The sequence below is a fragment of the Stegostoma tigrinum genome, chromosome X, assembly GCF_030684315.1.
Source record: "Stegostoma tigrinum isolate sSteTig4 chromosome X, sSteTig4.hap1, whole genome shotgun sequence".
NCBI classification, from domain to species: Eukaryota; Metazoa; Chordata; class Chondrichthyes; order Orectolobiformes; family Stegostomatidae; genus Stegostoma; species Stegostoma tigrinum.
The window spans coordinates 2,764,280-2,785,061 of NC_081404.1; the positions used below are offsets into that span (position 1 = coordinate 2,764,280).

Genomic DNA, 20,782 nt, shown 5'->3' on the forward strand with positions numbered 1-20,782 from the left:
GCTCATGAGGCCCAATGTCAATGCAGTCCTAGATAACAGGGTGTACAGCTGGATGGACACAGCAGGCCAAACAGCATCAGAGGAGCAGGAAGGCTGATGTTTACTATAATGTTACGGTGCCACTTCCCCACTTCAAGTCAGGCGGGACTTGAACCCGGGTCTCCTAGTTCGGAGGCAGGGATGTCCCCACTGCACCAAAACAAATCATGTGTAATCCACTATCAATCCACTCTCTCATTTCCTTTCAAATTTAGCACGATTGGCTCAGTATCCTAGATCACAGCAACTTTTCGCTACATCCTCGCTATCCCTCGAATTTTGTTTTGTCAATTTCCTGAGGTCTGTGCTCCTGCGGCTCCCCTGATATTGCAAGGAGTCTCTTCTCTCGTCCTTCAGAAATAATGCATCAAACACATTCTCAAATGCTCAGCTCTGGAAAATCCTTTTATTGTCGTCTTGGTAATGTTGCTCGCTAATTAATAGAGCTGAGAAGTAAATGAGCTGAGTTTCCTTGTCTGTGGCAATTATATTATTTGGAGGTAGGTGAGGTTAATTCCTCTTTCTGTCTGCTATTCTGCAGCTATCCCACTGGAGGGAGCGAATCCCAGGTTTGGGCAACAGCCGCACTCCCATTGACCGGGAAAGGTTGCAGAGCTGCGGAGTGTTGGAGGGAGGGAGAGAGAGGAAATAAAAATCAGAATGTGGAGTGCATCCGTCTGTTTGTTGAGAGAGGAGGGGGAGAGAAACACACCGTTAACCGCATAACAGGTAAGGCAAGTCCTGAGCAACCAGCAAAAAAAACACATCTTTTGTGTTCCTTTTATTTGAATTTTAAAAAAAATACCATTCTTGTAAACCGCAGCTTTTGCGTGTTGATTTTCTTGCAAAAAAAATTGTACATGGGACAATAGAATTTCAGATAAGATACATTGATGTGTGTGTTTGCTTCTTGCAACCATTTGCTTCAGAGAATAAACAAGAAATTCCAGCCTTGGACGTTTCACCCAGTGATCCTGGGAAGGTAAGCTGTGCATAGAGTTCATCCCAAATGTAAGATGTAAAATGTTCTACGACTGCCGGTCTATTGTGAGATTGCGAACGCTGGAGTGTGTGTGTGTGTGTGTGTGTGTGTGTATCCTTCTAAAAAAAACTTAAGTGGATCAGATTGCTTTCCACGGAGCCCCGGAACTGTTCGTGAAAACAAAAGACGAAGCCGGGGATCATGTTTAAATCCATAGCCAGCTCATATTTGTCAATATTTTGCAAAGAATAATGACTTTGCCTGTTTGGGGAGGGGTGTGTATGGGCATCCGTGGTCTGCAATATCATCACGTGGGCAGCACAGCGACTGCATTGTTAAGAAGGGCTCTAGTTTAATGGAATGTGCAAGACTGGAAACTGAAGAACTCTCCACCACACCGCCCCCTTCTCCCCCCCCCCCCCCCATTCAGCAACTGAGCACACCTTCATGTGTGCTTCAGGGGGAACGTTTTCAGACACAATCTGTCACCAAAACCCATGCGACCTTATGACTAAAGTTGGGAGCCCCACTGCCTCTCCAAAATGTTTAGGGTAATGAAAGTGGGGCTTTTGTGGTTCAGTGGTAGCGCCCCTAACTCGGAGCCAGGAGACCCAGGTTCAAGTCACCTTGCTCCAGAGGTGTGTCATAACATCTCTGAACACGTTGATTTGTTATATCTTTATATAGAGCCCTTTTCAGAAAGGGTTCAGAAAAGATTTACAAGGACATTGCTGGGGTTGGAGTGTTCTAGCTATGAGGAGGGGTTGAATAGACTGGGGCTATTTTCCCTGGAGCGTCAGAGGCTGAGGGGTGACCTTCTAGAGGTTTATAAAATCATGAGGGGCGTGGATAGGGTGAATAGGCAAGGACTTTTTCCCCAGGGTGGGGGAAAATCATGTCTCACTAACTTGATTGAGTTTTTTGAAGAACTAACATAGAAGATTGAAGGCAGAGCAGTAGATATTGTCAGTATGGGCTTCAGTAAGGTGTTCAACAAGGTTCCTCATGATAGTCTGGTTAGCAAGATCACATGGAATACAGGGAGAATGAGCTGTTTGGGTACAGAACTGGCTCGAAGGTAGGAGACAGAGGGTGGTGGTAGAGGGTTGTTTTATGGACTGGAGGCCTGTGACCAGCGGTGTCCCACAAGGATCGGTGCTGGGTCCACTGATTTTTGCCGTTTATATAAATGATTAGGGTGTGAACATAGGAGGTATGGTCAGTAAGTTTGTAGATGGCAGCAAAATTGGAGATGCAGTGGGCAGTGAAGAAGGTTACCTCAGAGTACAACGGGATCTTGATCAGATGGGCCAATGGGCTGAGGAGTGGCAGATGGGATTTAATTTAGATAAATGTGAGGTGCTGCATTTTGGAAAGGCACATCAGGGCAGGATTTATACACTTAATGGTGAGGTCCTGGGCAGTGTTGCTGAACAAAGAGACCCAGGAGTGTAGGTTCATATTTCCTTGAAAGGAGAGTCACCCTTGAAGATGGAGTCACAGGACAGTGAAGAGGTGTTTGGTACGCTTGCCTTTATTGATCAGTGCATTGAGTACAGGAGTTGGGAGAGTCATGTTGCAGCTGTACTGGACATTGGTTGGGGCCACTTTTGGAACACTGTGCTCAATTCTGGTCTCCCTGCTATAGGAAGGATGTTGTGAAATGTGAAAGGGTTCAAAATTGGGGGAATGAGAAGGGTTAGGGTAATTTGAGAGATGGTGAGGCTGCAAAGGGATTTGAAAACAAGTGTGAGAATGTAAATAACAAAAACAAGGTCTTGCCTGACCAGGAGCAAACATGAAGTTCTTTGAGGAAGTCACAAGACAGGTTGACGAGGGTCGAGCAGTGGATGTGGCGTACATGGACTTCAGCAAGGCATTTGATAAGGTTCCCCACGGCAGGCCCATTCATAAAGTCAGGAGGTATGGGATACAGGGTGACTTGGCTGTCTGGATTCAGAATTGGTTGGCTGACAGGAGGCAGAGATTGGTTATAGATGGTAAGTATTCTGCCTGGAGGTCAGTGCTGAGTGGTGTCCCACAGGGCTCTGTTCTTGGGCGTCTGCTCTTTGTAGTTTTTATAAATAACTTGGATGAGGAGGTTGAGGGGTGGGTTAGTATGTTTGCTGATGACACAAAGGTTAGAGGTGCCATTGATAGTATCGAGGGCTATTGCAGGCTTCAGCGAGACATTGACAGAATGCAGAGCTGGGCTGAGAAATGGCAGATGGAGTTCAACCTGGATAAATGCGAAGTGATGCATTTTGGAAGGTCGAACTTACATGCTGAATATAGGATTAAAGGCAGGATTCTCGGCAGTTTGGAGGAACAGCGGGATGTTGGTGTTCAAGTGCATAGCTCCTCTGAAAGTTGCCACCCAGGTGGATAAGGTTGTTAAGAAAGCATATGGTGTTTTGGCTTTCATTAACAGGGGGATCGAGTTTGAGCCGTGAGGTTATGCTGCAGCTCTACAAAACCCTGGTGAGACCACACTTGGAATATTGTGTCCAGTTCTGGTCGCCCTATTATAAGAAAGATGCAGAGGCTTTGGAGAGGGTGCAAAGGAGGTTTACCAGGATGCTGCCTGGACTGGAGGGCTTGTCTTACGAGGAGAGGTTGACTGAGCTCGGACTTTTCTCTCTGGAGAGAAGGAGGAAGAGAGGTGACCTGATCGAGGTGTACAAGGTAATGAGAGGCGTGAATAGAGTCGATAGCCAGAGACTTTTCCCCAGGGCAGGATTGACTGCCACGAGGGGCCATAGTTTTAAGGTGATAGGAGTAAGGTATAGTGGAGATGTCATAGGGAGGTTCTTCACCCAGAGAGTTGTGAGCGCATGGAATAGTTTGCCAGTGGAAGTCATGGGAGCGGAGTCATTAGTGACATTTAAGCGACTGCTGGACATGCACATGGACAGCAGTGAATTGAGGGGAATATAGGTTAGGTTATTTTATTTTTGGATTAGGATTATTCCATGGCACAACATCGTAGGCTGAAGGGCCTGTACTGTACTGTACTTTTCTATGTTCTATGTTCTATGAAGCAGGATTGTGAGCTGAAATTGAGATGAAGAGTGAGCCATCCTGAAGGAGCTATTTTGGACGGGAAATGTTATCTCTGTTCTCCTGTCCCTCTCCGCGGATGCTGCTGGAACTGCTCAGTTTCTCCAGCAGCAATGCACTATCCTGCTTCCATTATCAAAATGGTTAAAGTCGTGGAATTTGCATCCATTGTCAGAGGTCAGCAACACAAGGGAGCGAGTTCTGTTTTGGAGAGGCATGGGTTTGTGGGGAAATGACTGAATCCCTGTGGGTTGTTTGTTAAGACTATTCCCATGCTGAGATCAGCGGGAGGGGCAGACATCTTGATCAGGGCAAGCAAAGTTTGACTTTGGGAGGGGAGTGGCATGCACTGAGTAATAATTTGATTTGGTCTCAGCACTGGAACTGTAGGATATCTGTCACCTCTGTCTTATGCCCTAAGTGATAAGCTTGAGCAGTTTCCCCCAAGCAATTTTGCACTAAACAGCACACTTCACTCAGCAGGTCGCTGCTGTGCCAGTGCTGGAACAGTAACGGATGCGACAGAAGGCCTATGTGAGCGTTACAGACAGAGGCCATTCCTCCCGTCAGGTCCATGCTGACTCTCAGTGGAGCCACCCAGCCAGTCCTACCCTCCTGCTCTGTTCCTTCCTAGTTTTTCATTCCTTGTTTCTTTTTCCACCTCACTTGCTGGCAGCAAGTTCCAGGTCTTTACCACATCCTGCGTTAAAATAAATGACATCGGCATGTTCTTTCACCTTTGCCCACCCCACCAACAGCACGTCTTTTGTCCGAAGTCTGAAACATGTGACGCCCCCACCCCTGAGTCCTTGTACAATAAGTTAATGAAAACACATGTTATTACCCCCCCCATTATTTAAACTTGTCATCTCGATCAGTAATGTAGCAGATATTGTCCACACAGACTTTAGGAAAGTCTTCGACAAGGTTTCACATGTTAATGAATTAATAAAGTTAGGTCACATGGGATTCAGGGTGAGCTTGCCAATTGGATTCATAATTGGCTTAATGGCAGGAGACGGAGAGTAATAGTTTTTCAGACTGGAGACCTGTAAACAGCGATGTTCCACAGGGGTCAGTGCTGCGTCCACTTTTTTTTTGCCATTTAAATAAATGATTTGGATGAGAATATAGGAGGCATAGTCAGTGAGTTTGTGGATGGCACCAAAACTGGTGGTATAGTGGACCATGAAGAAGGTTATCTAAGATTACAAAGAGATCTTGATCAATTGGGTCAACAAGCTGAAGATTGGCAGATGGAGTCTCCTTTAGATAAATGCAAGGCGTTGCATTTTGGTAAAACAAACAAGGGCAGGACTTGTACAATTAAAAGTAGGGCCTTGGGTAGTGCTGTACAACAGAGGGGCCTAGGGGTTCAGGTACATAATTCTTTGAAGTTTGTATCACATTTAGACAGGATAGTTAAGAAGGTGTTTAGCACGCTTGCCTTCATTGCTCAGGCCTTTGAGTGTGGGAGTTGGGACATTGTGTTATGGTTATACAAGTTGATGTTGAGGCCTCTACTGGAGCACTGTGTCCAGTTCTGGTCACCCTGTTATTGGAAGGATATTGTTATTAAGCTGGAGAGGGTTCAGTAGAGATTTACCAGGATGTTGCTTATAATGAAGGGTTTGGGTTATAAGGAGAGGCTGGATAGGCTGGGGCTTTTCTCACTGGAGTGTAGGAGGTTGAGGGGTGACCTTATAGAGGTTTATAAATTCATGAGGGGTACAGATAAGGTGAATGGCCGGTGTCTTTTCCCTAGGGTGGGGGCATTTCAAGACTAGGGGCATATTTTTAAGGTGAGAGGAGAAAGTTTTAAAAAAAGACACGAGGGACAATTATTTTACACTGAGAGTGGTTCATGTGTGGAATGAGCTTCCTGAGGAAGTGGTGGATGCAGGGACAGTTACAATGTTTAAAAGGCATTTGGATAAGTACATGAATGGGAAAGGTTTGGAGGGATATGGGCCAGGAGCAGGCAGGTGGGACTGGTTTAGTTTGGGATTATGGTTGGCCTGGACTGGTTGGACCGAGAGGTCTGTTTCCATGCTGTGTGACTCTATGATCATATTTTCTCTTGATCTCCTTTGATCCAAGGAGAACAGTCCTCGCTTCTCCCACTCTAACCTTGGAGCGAATACCCCGTATCCTTGGAATCATTCTGGTAAATCTCCTCTCTCCTGTCTTGAGGATCCCCCACTTTGTCCCTGAGGGGTTGCGACCAATGACTGAAGCTTTCTCACAACATTTGGAGCAAATCAAAGGGAACCTTGTTGAGGAGCTATGTTGTATTTGTTGTAATGTATATGTTGTAATGGTTCAATACCCTATCAGGGATGGCAGTGGAACAACAATGGCAGGTATTTCTGGATATAATGCAAAAGGTGCAGGATCAGTTCATACCAAAGAGCAAGAAAGATCCTAAGGGGCGGCAGGGGTGGCCGTGGCTGACGAGGGAAGTTAAGGACTCTATAAAGATAAAAGAGAAGTATAACATAGCAATGATGAGTGGGAAGCTTTTAAAGAGCAACAGAAGATAACTAAAAAGGCAATACGCTGAGAAAAAAAGAGGTACGAAGGAAAACTGGCCAAAAATATTAAGGAGGATCGTGAAAGCTTTTTTAGGTATGTGAAAAGAAAAGAAATGGTTAAGACTAAAATTGGGCCCTTGAAGACAGAAACGGGTGAATTTATTATGGGGAACAAGGAAATGGCAGAAGAGTTGAGTAGGTACTTTGGAACTGTCTTCACTAGGGAAGACACAAGCAATCCCCCAGATGTTATAGTGGCTGAAGGACGTAGGGTAATAGATGAACTGGAGGGTATTTATATTCGGCAGGAAATGGTGTTGGATAGATTGTTAGGTCTAAAGGCCGATGAGTCCCCGGGACCTGATGGTCTGCATCCCAGGGTACTTACGGAGGTGGCTCTAGAAATCGTGAACGCATTGGTAATCATTTCCCAATGTTCTATAGATTCAGGATCAGTTCCTGCAGATTGGAGGGTGGCTAATGTTGTCCGACTTTTCAAGAAAGGAGGGGGAGAGAAAACAGGAAATTATAGACCGGTTAGCCTGGCGTCAGTGGTGGGAACGATGCTGGAGTGAACTATAAAAGATGAAATTACGACTCATTTGGATAACAGTAACAGAGTCAGAGCCAGCATGGATTTACGAAGGGGAAATCGTGCTTGACTAATCTTCTGGAAGTTTTTGAGGATATATCTATGAAGATGGACAAGGGTGAACCAGTGGATGTAGTGTACCTGGACTTTCAGAAAGCCTTTGATAAAGTCCCACATAGGAGATTAGTGAACAAAATTAGGGCACATGGTATTGAGGGCAAAATACTGGCTTGGATTGAAAATTGGCTGGCTGACAGGAAGCAAAGAGCAGTGATAAACGGGTCCCTTTCGGAATGGCAGGCAGTGACCAGTGGGGTACCACAAGGTTCGGTGCTGGGACCACAACTGTTTACGATATATATATTAATGATATAGATAAAGGCATTAAAAGTAATATTAGCAAATTTGCCAATGACACAAAGCTGGGTGGCAGTGTGAAGTATGAGGAGGATGTTATGAGAATACAGGGTGACTTGGACAGGCTAGGTGAGCAGATGGATGCATGGCAGATGCAGTTTAATGTGGATAAATGTGTGGTTATACACTTTGGTGGCAAGAACAGGAAGGCAGATTACGATCTAAATGGAGATAACAAAGTGTGGAGCTGGATGAACACAGCAGACCAAGCAGCATCTCAGGAGCACAAAAGCTGACGCTTCGGGCCTAGACTCTTCATCCATGGATGAAGGGTCGAGGCCCGAAGCATCAGCTTTTGTGCTCCTGAGATGCTGCTTGGCCTGCTGTGTTCATCCAGCTCTACACTTTGCAGATGCTGGAGAATCCAAGATAACAGTTCCCATTACTGATACTATCTAAATGGAGTCAAGTTAGGTAAAGGGGAAGTACAACGAGATCTAGGTGTTCTTGTACATCATTCAATGAAAGCAAGCATGCAGGTACAGCAGGCTGTGAAGAAAGCTAATGGCATGCTGGCCTTCATAACAAGAGGAATTGAGTATAGGAGCAAAGAGGTCCTTCTGCAGCTGTACAGGGCCCTGGTGAGACCGCACCTGGAGCATTCTGTGCAGTTTTGGTCTCCAAATTTGATGAAGGACATTCTTGCTATTCAGGGAATGCAGCATAGGTTCACGAGGTCAATTCCTGGAATGGCGGGACTATCATATGTTGAAAGATTGGAGCGACTGGGCTTGTATACACTTGAGTTTAGAAGGATGAGAGGGGATCTGATTGAGACGTATAAGATTATTAAGGGAGTGGACACTCTGGAGGCAGGAAGCATGTTTCCGCTGATGGGTGAGTCCAGAACCAGAGGACGCAGTTCAAAAATAAGGGGTAGGCCATTTAGAACAGAGTTGAGGAAAAACTTCTTCGCCCAGAGAGTGGTGGATGTATGGAATGCTCTGCCCCAGAAGGCAGTGCAGGCCAAGTCTCTGGATACTTTCAAGAAAGAGTTGGATAGAGCTCTTAAAGGTAGTGGAATCAAGGGGATAAGGCAGGAACAGGATACTGATTGTGGATGATCAGCCATGATCATAATGAATGGTGGTGCTGGCTCGAAGGGCCGAATGGCCTACTCCTGCACCTATTGTCTGTTGTATTTGAACAAAGGAGTGCTTGTTGCTGACTCTAAAATTGTTCCACTCCAAGCTCCTAACCAACATCCGGTGTTATTTCTCTCTCTTTGAGCACAGCATTCAGTTTAGTAAATGTTCAGTAAAAGCTTAGACAATACTTATGTCTTCCTTAATGTGATGCAACTGTGTAATTTATCTATGTTCATTTCAGAGTTTGAACCTGAGCTAGCAGCATTTGGGTTTTGTTCTGCATGTCTATGAAGAGGTTCAGTGATTAACTTGCAGGATTTCTTTTAAAACATCATAACATTCCAAAGATGTGCAGGCTAGGTGGCCATGCTAAATTGCCCACAGTATTCAGGGGTTTCTGGGTTATAGGGGGATGGGTCTGGGTGGGATGCTTCAAGGGGCGGTGTGGACTTGTTGGGCCGAAGGGTCTGTTTCCACACTGTAGGGAATCGAATCTAATCTAATCTAATCAGAAAGAGACTTGCTGAAAAATAATGGGGTTTTGTTTCTATTGGAGAAGTTTATCAGTAGAATGTGTATTGCCGTGATGCTTTCAGACAGAAGATTCAGGAGTTTTTGTCTGAGCTTATGGGAAATTGTCATAGCTTCAAACAAAAGCCTTTCTAGTTTCAATTTCCAGGTAGTGTGCAGACGTCTTGGCTGAAGCTAGATGTCTAAAGCTGTTGCTCGTAAGAAACGGAGGTTGTTTTGGCCTGTTCAGAAAGTTGTTGCTTCGGTGTAAGGAGTTTAGTTTAAAAGTTCCAGATCGGAAATGTTTGGTTGAAACCCCGAAGGTGTTATTTGCTGGACAAAGGCTTCAGGAAGAGGCTATCGGATTCTCAAGATAGGGAATTGAAGCAACCATTAAACTAAGCCTCATAGATGCGAAATAGACTGGAATTCTTTTTAGTGTGAATGTTGTAAAGGAGGATTTTGGGATTAATGGGATAGTATTTTATTGAATACAGTTTTTCAAAATCTTTAAGTTTGTATTGTATGAAAATAGCTTGGCTTATTCTCTCGACCTCATCCTGTTAATATATAAAAAGGGGTAAAATATGGATATGACAGCCAAAGGGAATTACTAAATGTGTCAGGGAGCCCTTGAGGAGAGAGTGAGTTAGACAAGAAGAAGTGGAAATGAGCAGATACATGTCACAAATCTTTTACTGGAATGCTGGCTTCAGCTCTGAAAAAGAACCATGTGGGCTTAACACTGAGGCCGTCTTGCTCTGTCTCTCCACAGATTCTGGCAGCCCTGCTGAGATTCTCCAGCACTTTCTGTTTTGATTGCTGTCAGGATATATGTTGATCCTCAGTCACAAGGCAAATCCCATTCTCATTGTCACAGTGATGTGCTGGCTGTGAAACTGCTTTTTAAAAAAAAGCATTGAGAATTCGGCAGTTTGAAATGATTCAGAGTCCTTTGTGAATGACAGGCAGCAAAATAGCAATAACAACATTCCTCTACATTACTGCAGAATAAGCAGTGTCGAAGCATCAGTGAACCAGAAATTTAAACATTCTCCATGTCAAATTATTAATATTTTTCATTTGGACGTATTTGCAAGGCTGGGGATTTATAGCTTGTTGAATGTGTATTTTTAAATATTAAAATGTCAAGTTGTAACCGCCGAGCATTTCTACTTTCATTCCTACTTATTTGGATCTTCAAATCTTCAGTATTCTAGACAAAGGTGTATCTCATGTCACTGATTCACTTCCACTAATTTTCTCAATTATCAGGTTCAATATGTCCTTTTTGGCTCCTTTAGCCAACTTGTTCTGTGGTGCCACTTGCTTTGAAATGTGAGCTGATCAACAACGTAAGGACAAGGGGTTGTCTTGGAATTTCTGTGAAAGACTGCAGGTCAGTCTCCTTCACTGATGAGAATGAACGATTGAGGGGAAAAAAGCAGAGAGATGACAGAGAAAGTAGGAAGGAGAGACGAAAAGAAAGACTGGTAGAGAGAGACGAAAAGAAAAAATAGAGACAAAGAGAAAGTAAAGAAAAGTTGAAATTTTAGACGTAAAATTTTGTCAGACTTCTAATAAAAATTGAAGACATGTCAGAAGGGGATTGAACAGTATCAGTTGTTGCTCTCCTGACCGCAGACGTTGTTTGGCATTAGATAGAAAATTGTTTTCAAAAAGATAATTACGCTGCTAATTGCCAGACCTAATTTTCTGCAGTGAGTTGAAATGACAATCACTGTACAATATCAGCGGGTTCTTACAAATAACAGGGAGTCTAAGGGCAAGTGTGAGACAAATGACATAGGAGTTTACGTTGGCTAACATGTTCTGGAGATTCGAAATTCATAACCTGCCTCTTGCCCCCCTAAATGTATTGTCTGAGTTGCACATTAATAACGTCGTGTATCATTAAATTGCCCTTATTCTTTCAGTAATGTGCACCCCACATAGATAAGTCCCGAAGAACTGACTCATATCTGTACCATCTGTGACATAGTCAAACCGCATCCATGCTGGGGCATTTTTTTCTATTCATTAACGTCTGAAAATCTCAGTTTGTGGTTACAAACACATGGTGTGCAATGGAATCAGATGCACCTTCAGTAGAATTGGGATCATGAATTAGTTACTTACACACACACACACAGGATGTTTGCAAATTTGATAGGGGCTGGTGCAATAGTTTCACAACCAGTTTTCTCAAAGCTGAGACCCGGTTCGAATCCGCTAAGGATTGAAAGGATACACAATTGCTTCTTGGTGAAATGAACTGAAGGTGCATCATAGGGGAGCAGTGTCACAACGACGCTGCACCTGACTTCCTTTATTTGTTCATGCAATGTAGGAGTCACTGGCTGGGCCCAGCATTTATTACCCATCCCTAATTGTCCCTTGAGAAGGTGGGGGTGAGCTTCCTTCTTGAACCGCTGCAGTCCATGTGCTGTAGGTTGACCTACAAAGCCCTGAGGGAGGGAATTCCAGGAATTTGATGCAATGACACTGAAGGAACAGTGATATATTTCCAAATCAGGATGGTGAGTGACTTGGAGGGGAATTTGCAGGGGGTGGTGTTCCCATGTATCTGCTGCCCTTGTCCTTCTAGATGCAAGTGGTCGTGGGTTTGGAAGGTGTTGTCTAAGGATCTTTGGTGAATTTCTGCAGTGCATCTTGTAGATGGTACACACTGCTGCTACTGAGTGTCGGTGGTGGAGGGAGTGGGATGTTTGTGGATGTGGTACCAATCAAGCGGGGGCTGCTTTGTCCTGGATGGTGTCAAGCTTCTTGAGTGTTGTTGAGGCTGCACCCATCCAGGCAAATGGGGAGTGTTCCATCACACTCCTGACTTGTGCCTTGTAGATGGTGGACAGGCTTTGGGGAGTCAGGAGGTGAGTTCCTCACCTCAGTATTCTTAGCCTCTGACCCGCTCTTCTAGTCACCGTGTTTACATGGTGAGTCCAGTTGCATTTCTAGTCAATGCTCACCTCCAAGATGTTGATAGTAGGGAGATTCAGTGATGGTAACACCATTGAATGTCAAGGGGCAGTGGTTAGATTGTCTCTTTATTGGTGATAGTCAGAGCCTGGCGTTTGTGTGGCGTGAATGTTATTTGCCACTTGCCTGCTCAAGCCTGGATATTGTCCAGATCTTGTTGAATGTGAACATGGACCTCTTTAGTATCTGAGGAGTCACAAATGGTGCTGAACATTGTGTAAATATCAGTGAGCACCCTCACTTCTGACCTTATGATGGAGAAAAGGTCACTGATGAACCAGCTGAAGATGGTTGGGCCGAGGACACTACCCTGAGGGACTCCTGCTGAGATGGCTGATCTCCCACAGCCATGACCATCTTCCTGTGTGTCAGCAATGTCTCCAACCACCAGAGAGTTTTCCCCCGATACCCACTGATTCCAGTTTTGCAGGGGCTCCTTGATGCCACACTCGGTCGAATACAGCCTTGATGTCAAGGGCTGTCACTCTCCCCTCACCTCTGGAATGCAGCTCTTTTGTCCATGTTTGAACCAAGTCTGTAATGAGGTCAGGAGCCGAGTGGCCCTGCCGGAATCAAAACTGGGCGTCGCTGAGCAGGTGCTGCTTGATAGCACTGTTACTGACACGTTCCATCACTTTACTGATGATCGAGAGGAGACCGATGGGGTGGTATTTGGGTGGGTTAGAACATACTTGGGCATTTTTCCACATTGCCGGGTAGATGCCAGGGTTGTAACTGTACTGGAACAGCTTGGCTAGGGGAGCGGCAAGTTCTGGAGCAAAAGCCTTCAGTACTATTGCCGGGATACTGTCAGGTCCCGTAGCCTTTGCAGTCTCCAGTGTTTCTAACCATTTCTTGATATCATGTGGAATGAATCGAATTGGCTGAAGACTGGTATCTGTGATGCTGGGGACCACTGGAGGAGGCTGAGATGGATCATCCACTCGGCATTTCTGGCTGAAGATCGCTGCGAATGCTTCAGCCTTATCTTTTGCACTGATGTGCTGGGATCTTCCATCATTGAGGATGGGGATATTTGTGGAGCCTCCTCCTCCAGTGACTTGTTTAAACGTCTACCCCCATTCACAACTGGTTGTGGCAGGATTGCAGAGCTTAGATGTGATCCGTTGGTTGTGGGATCGCTGAGCACTGTCTATCACTCGCTGCTTTCACTGTTTGGGGTGCACATGGTCCTGGCTGGTAGCTTCACCAGGTTGATACCCCATCTTCAGGTATCCCTGGTGCTGCTCCTGGCATACCCTACTGCACCCTCCATTGAACCAGGATTGATCCCCTGGCTTGGAGGTAATGGTTGAGTGGGGGATATGCCAGGCCATGAGGTTACACATTGTGCTAGAGTACAATTCTGCTGCTGATGGCCCACAGCACCTCGTGGATGCCCAGTTGATTTGCCAGATCTGTGCAAAGTCTGTCCCATTGAGCACAGTGATAGTGCCACACGACACCATGTATTCTCAATGTAAAGACAGGACTTTGTCTCCACTAGGACTGTGCAATGGTCACTCTTACCAATACTGTCATGGGCAGATGCAACTGCAGCCGGTAGTTTGGAGAGGATGAGGTCAAGTGTGTTTTTCCCCTCTTGTTGGTTCCCTCACCACCTGCTGCAGACCCAGTCTAGCAGTTATGTCCTTTAGGATCCGACCAGCAGTACCTACTGCTGAGCCACTACTGGTGGTGGACATTGAAATCCCCCACCCAGGATACATTTTGTGCCCTTGTTATCCTCAGTGCTTCTTCTAAGTGGTGTTCAACATGTAGGCATACCGATTCATCAGCTGAGGGAAGGCGGTATGTGGTAATCAGCAGGAGATTTCCTTGCCCATGTTTGACCTAAAGCCATGAGACTTCATGGGATCCAAAGTCAATGTTGAGGACTCCCAGAGCAACACCCTCCCAACTCTATCCCTCTGTGCCACCCTCTATGCTGGGTCTGTCCTGCTGGTGAAACAGGACATATCCAAGGATGGTGATGGTGATGGTGATGTCTGGGACATTGTAAGGTATGAATCTGTGAGTATGACCATATCAGGCTGTTGCCTGACCAGCCTGTGAGACAGCTGTCCCCATTTTGCCACTCACTCCCAGGTATTAGTGAAGAGGGCCTTGCAGAGTCAGCAGGGCTGGTCCTGCTGTTACTGTTTCTGGTGCCTAGGCCAAAGCTGGGTGGTCTGTCTGGTTTCAATCCTGGGAGTGTTCTGCTACTTACACTCGGAGCCAGGAACTTTGGAAATATTCTACACGCTGGAGCCTGATTCAGAATGTTGTTCGGTTGTGAGAGGGACAGCGTCTCCACAGAATCTTTTCTTTGTTTTGGAAAGGTGAGGAGATGATGGAGAATGGTTGGCATTGTGAGTGGTGAAATCTTAGGCTGATGTCCAAGAATGATGATCCAATTTACTTGTTGATATTACACATGATAAAAAGCTTTCTGTCTGAGACAGTATGTTCTGGATAGTAATTACGCTGCAATCAGTTGAGGAACATTTCAGCTCAGACTTTACTGATTGAATTTCTGTTTCTCCCCTCTGTTCTGTTTGACTTTATTCTTTGCTTGTTCCAACTCAAACCAGCCTGTTTTCTAGCTAGTATGATGTTCCATCAAATTATGCCTGCTCCTGAAAGGAAGAGGGGTAATCTACAGTTTTCTGGACTCAGCGGGGCCCAGCAAAGCACAGATTGAAACATTAAAATGCTGAGAGTCATCGTCATAGAATCCTACAGCATGGAAACAGACCCTTTGGCCCTCCCAGTCCATTGCCAACCTTAATCCCAAACTAAACCAGTCCCACCTGCCCGTGCTTGTCCTATTTCCCTCCAAACCTTTCCTGTTCATGTACTTATCCAAATGTCTTTTAAACATTGTAACTGTACCCACGTCCACCACTTCCTCTGGAAGTCCATTCTACACACAAACCACTTGCTGTGTTCTTAAAAAAAAAAAGCCCCCATGTTTGTTATAAATCTTCCTCTTCTCACCTTAAAACTATGCCCTTGGTCTTGAAATTCTCCCAGCCTAAGGAAAAGTCTCCTACCATTCACCTTTTCTACACCCGTCATTATTTTATAAACCTCTATAAGGTCACCCATCAACCTCCTAAGCTCCAGTGGACACAGATTCCACCCTATCCAGCCTGTCCTTATAACCCAAGCCCTTCATTCCCAGCAACATCCTGGTAAATCTCTTCTGAACCCTCTCCAGCTTAATAATGTCCTTCCTATAACAGGGAGACCAGAACTGGACACAGTGCTCCAGAAGAGGCCTGACCAACAACATCCTGTACAACCTCAACATGACGTCCCAACTCCCACACTCAGGTGTGAGCAATGAAAGTAAGTGTGCTAAACACTTTCTTACCCACCCTTCTACATGTGATGCAAACTTCAAAGAATCATGTCCCTGAGAGTTTTTGACAGGGTGGGTGCCAAGAGGCTGTTTCCCCTTGTGGGATAAGGGAACAGCGATTTCAAATCGCGATGCGGAGAAATCTCTTTGCCAAGGGTTTTACAAATCTTTTGAATCTTTTACCCTCTTTTACACTCTTACGCCATGACTGATGAAAGTAAGAGGGAGGAGGTAATGTTGGAATTGCACAGAGTGTGGTATTGTGTGCAGTTCTCAGGAACACTACAGGAAGGATATGATCACACTGCAGGGGGTACAGTGAAGGTTGACCAGGATGTTGCCTGGGATGGAGAAACTGAGCTCTAAGGAGAGACCAGATAGGATCGGATTGTTTTACAGAGTTGTACACAGTTGTTTCTTGGAAGCTCATTCCATACACACACCCCTCTGTGTGAAAATGTCACCCCTCAGGTCTCTTTTAAATCTTGCCCCTCTCACCTTTAAACTTATGTCTCTCTAGTTTTGGACTCCCCCACCCTGGAGAAAAGACCGTGGCTATTCACCCTATCCATGCTCCTGATACTTTTATAAACCTCTATAAGATCACCCCTCAGCCTCCGACGCTCCAGGGAAAATAGCCCCAGCCTATTCACTGTCTCGCTGTAGCTCAAACCCTCCAACCCTGGCAACATCCTTGTAAATCTTTTCTGAATCCTTTCAAGTTTCACACCATCCTTCCTATAGCAGGGAGTCCAGAATTCTTTTCTTTAGAGCAGAGAAGACTGAGTTCGGGGACATGAATGAGGTGGATAAGTTTATGAGGGACATGGATAGAGCAAATAAAGAGTAGCTGCTCCCTTTGTTTGACACATTAATCATGAGAGGGCAAAGTTTTAGGGAAAGGGGCAGGAAATAGGGGATTTGAGGAAAAAAAAATCACTCAGCGGATATTAGAACTCCAGAATGCACTGCCTGGAAAGCATTTGAAATATCATAGTGTTGAGGAATATGGGACAAGTGCAGAAGATAGGAGTTAGTGTGCCTTTAATGGTTGTTATGTCAGTGTAGACTCAATGGGCCCAGGGGCCTATTCTGCGCTGTATGACTCCGACCCTATTTTCTACGGATAGGCTGACATGGAGAGTATTTGAAAGTGAGACTGATGGATGTTTTAGACACTACGGGAATTGAGAATTGGGCAGGAGAGTGGTGTTGCTGGGGTTTTGCAGAACAGTAGAACTGCCTTGAGTGTCTTTGCTTCTTTAAAAATTTCTTTTGTCATGAGGAGTGTCCTCATTTTTCCACTATTTGGAGTCAAAACAAGACACGACGTGAGGATGCAAACACCCAGTAATTCATCTGTCTGATTAATGAGCTCAAATAGAGGCTGCAATTGGTGTTCAGCTCGAAAGTGCAGGCAACATGCATTTTTCTTTATTAAAAGATTGAAATGGAAACAAACTGTGTCTCAAAACAAAAAGGTGAGGAAATTGGCTGCTTGCAGGAAATCCAATCTCCTCGCCCGAAATTCTGGTCTCCCTGCTACAGGAAGGGTGTTGCTAAACTTGAAAGGGTGCAGAAAAGATTTACAAGGATGTTGGAGAGTTTGAGCTGCAGCTAGAGGCTGGATAGACTGGGGCTATTTTCCCCGGAGTGTCAGAGACTAAGGGTGACCTTATAGAGATTTATAAAATCATGAGGGGCATGGATAGGATAAATAGCCAAGATCCTTTCCCCAGGGTATGAGAGCCCAAAACTAGAGGGGCGTAGGTTTAAGGTGAGAGGGAAAAGATTTAAAACGGATCTGAGGGACAACATTTTCACACAGAGGATGGTGCGTGTATGGAATGAGCTGCCAGAGGAAGTGGTGGAGGCTGGTACAGTTACAACATTTAAAAGACATCTGGATGGGGACATGAATAGGAAGTGTTTAGAGGGATATGGGCCAAATGCTGGCAAATGGGACTAGATTAATTTAGGAGATCTGGTTGGCACGGACAAGTTGAACCAAAGGGTCTGTTTCTGTGCTGTGTGGCCGTATGACTCTCTTTATGCCCAGCTCACAAGTTGGCATGTGCACGCATATGTCAGGAATGAGATGGGGCTCTTATGGTGCGTTGGTAGTGTCCCTGCCTCTGGACTAGGAGGCCCAGGCTCAAATTCCACCTGCTCTAGAGGTATGACATACCACCTTTGAAGGGGTTGATTAGAAACTATCTATAGTACAAATGAAATGACTAAGAGTGGATGGCTCACATTCAGGATGTGGAAATGCCCTGCCTGGGACTGTGTTTGATTTTAACCATGGCTTTTCCAAAAGGAATTTGTCATTTACCTAAAAGAGGAGAAACAAAGTTGCAGGGGTAGAGGCAGAATGAGGCAATTTAATCTTGAAGAGAGCAGGCGCAAATGTAACAGAATCTGAGTGGCCTCCATCTGTGCAGAATTGTGCTTTGATCCTGAAACCCTTCAGCCAATGAGAACATCCATCTCCACAGAATATGGAATCTGTGCAAGATCATTTTTTTCCATGTGCTGACCTCATGGGGTTGACATAATGCTGATCTCTGTGTATTGCTGCTGTGTGTGGGGCCTGCTCACTGTGTTAGCCTTCATCTCTATTCAAAATGTGTGATTCACTTGTTTGTCATTGAACAATGTGTCAGTTTGTTCTTGGAGAAGCAGATGCTTTTAAACAATGGCTTGTTGAGAAATATCAGTGAAAGTAGCCCCTGGGTCTACTCATGAAAGCCAGTGCCAGAGTTTGAAAGGAAGAGGAGAGACAATGAGGGCAGCAGTGGTTGGCTGAGCCAAGCTCAAAATTTTCAAATGGAAGCAGGTGCTCCTTGGAAACGAAGACTGTGAAGGTGAAGATTTGCAGCCTTGAGAAGGGATTGAAGATGATGACGGTGCATTCTCAGTTGATTTCAACACTGTGAGGGTACAACAAGGAGGAAGACATATTGGTGCTCGCTGAAGAAAGGATGAGAGGAGGCTTGAATGGAGCTTAAACACAAACATAGATCTGTTTGGCCAAACAGCCACTTTTCTCTCTGCAAATGTGAGTGTGTTCAGGAAAGAGTATTTGGAGTAACGGTGGAATTGTCAGACATAGTGGTGTGGGCAAGATGGGGAAAGAGAGAGAGAGAGAGAGAAAGCAAGACAATGAGAATAAACATAAGAAATAAGAACAAGAAGAGGCCGTTCAGCCCCCTCATACCTCCTCTGTCATTCAATAAGATCATGATTTTATTTGATCATGGCCTTAACTTTCCTGTGGGTTCCAGCCCCAATCCTTAACTCCCTCATTGATTCAAAAAAATCTGTCGAGTTCAGCCTTAAATTGATTCAGTGACTCAGCTCCTTCTGGAGAAGAGAATTTCACAGACTTTCTGAGGGAAGAAATGTCTCCAGGGCACTGTCTTAAATGAGAGACTTTTCTTTTCTTCGCCCCGTCAGTATCGATCTTGTCAAGTCCCATCAGAATCCTCATAGATAAGATATATTATCTCCTCTATATATTAGGTGAAATAAGTTCACGTGACAAAGTTGATTGATGAGGGAAAGGCTGTAGATGTCACATACATGGACTTCAGTAAGATATTTGATAAGGTTCCACATGGCAGGCTGATGGAGAAAGTGAAGTCACATGGGGTCCAGGGTGTTCTAGCTAGATGGATAAAAAACTGGCTGGGCAACAGGAGACAGAGGGTAGTAGTAGAAGGGAGTTTCTCAAATTGGAGACCTGTGACCAGTGGTGTTCCACAGGGATCTGTGCTGGGACCACTGTTGTTTGTGATATATGTAAATGATCTGGAGGAAGGTGTAGGTGGTCTGATCAGCAAGTTTGCAGATGACACTAAGATTGGTGGAGTAGCTGATAGTGAAGGGGAGTGTCAGAGATTAGAGCAGAATATAGATAGACTGGAGAGTTGGGCAGATAAATGGCAGATGGAGTTCAAACCAGGCAAATGCGAGGTCATGCATTTTGGAAGATCAAATTCAAGGGCGAACTATACAGTAAATGGAAAAGTCCTGGGGAAAATTGATGTACAGAGAGATCTGGGTGTTCAGGTCCATTGTTCCCTGAAGGTGACAACGCAGGTCAATAGGGTGGTCAAGAAGGCATACGGCATGCTTTCCTTCATTGGGCGGGGTATTGAGTACAAGAGTTGGCAGGTCATGTTGCAGTTGTATAGGACTTTGGTTTGGCCACATTTGGAGTACTGTATGCAGTTACGGTCGCCACATTACCAAAAGGATGTGGATGCTTTGGCGAGGGTGCAGAGGAGGTTCACCAGGATATTGCCTGGTATGGAGGGTGCTAGCTATGAAGAGAGGTTGAGTAGATCAGGATTATTTTCATTAGAAAGACAGAGATTGAGGGGGGACCTGATTTGAGGTCTACAAAATCATGAGGGGTATAGACAGGGTGGATAGCAAAAAGCTTCTTCCCCGAGTGGGGGACTCAATTACTAAGGGTCATGAGTTCAAAGTGAGAGGAGGAACGTTTAAGGGAGATATGCATGGGAAGTTCTTTACACAGAGGGTGGTGCGTGCCTGGAACGTGTTGCCAGCAGAGGTGGTAAACGCAGACACGTTAGCGTCTTTTAAGATATGCTCAATTTCTTTTTTCTCATAAGACAACCTCTTCATCCCAGTGAAGTGAATGTTCTCTGAACTGTTTCTGACATTACTTAATTGAAACATATAAAATAATCAGAGGGTTAGATAGGGTGGATAGGGAGAGCCTTTTTCCTAGGATGGTGACGGAGAGCACGAGGGGGCATAGCTTTAAATTGAGGGGTGAAAGATATAGGACAGATGTCAGCGGTAGTTTCTTTACTCAGAGAGTAGTAAGGGAATGGAACGCTTTGCCTGCAACGGTAGTAGATTCACCAACTTTAGGTACATTTGAGTCGTCATTGGATAAGCATATGGATGTACATGGAATAATTTAGGTTAGATGGGCTTGAGATCGGTATGACAGGTCGGCACAACATTGAGGGCCGAAGGGCCTGTACTGTGCTGTTATGTTCTATTATGTTCTATGTCCTGTAAGTACATAGAACTTAGAACAGTGCAGTACAGGAACAGGCCCTTCGGCCTCCCAGGATACCATCCTCAACCAATCCCATCTGCCTGCACATGGTCCATATCCCTCTCTTCCCTGCACGTTCATGTGTCTGTCTTAGT

General features: G+C 45.1%; 1 protein-coding gene across 5 annotated transcripts in view; it reads left to right on the plus strand.

Annotated features, from left to right (window-relative positions):
- The first annotated feature begins 630 nt into the window (after positions 1–630).
- Positions 631–20,782, plus strand: part of b4galnt1b (beta-1,4-N-acetyl-galactosaminyl transferase 1b) — a 104,704-nt gene continuing 84,552 nt past the window's right edge. For 3 of the 5 annotated variants that reach the window (XM_059643338.1, XM_059643342.1, XM_059643341.1), the window contains exon 1: positions 631–768. The gene's annotated coding sequence lies outside the window, so the exon portion shown is untranslated. Of the gene's footprint in view, positions 769–968; positions 1,022–18,371; positions 18,648–20,782 lie in introns of those variants that run through there. The other 2 variants (XM_059643339.1, XM_059643340.1) reach the window with 2 other exon arrangements.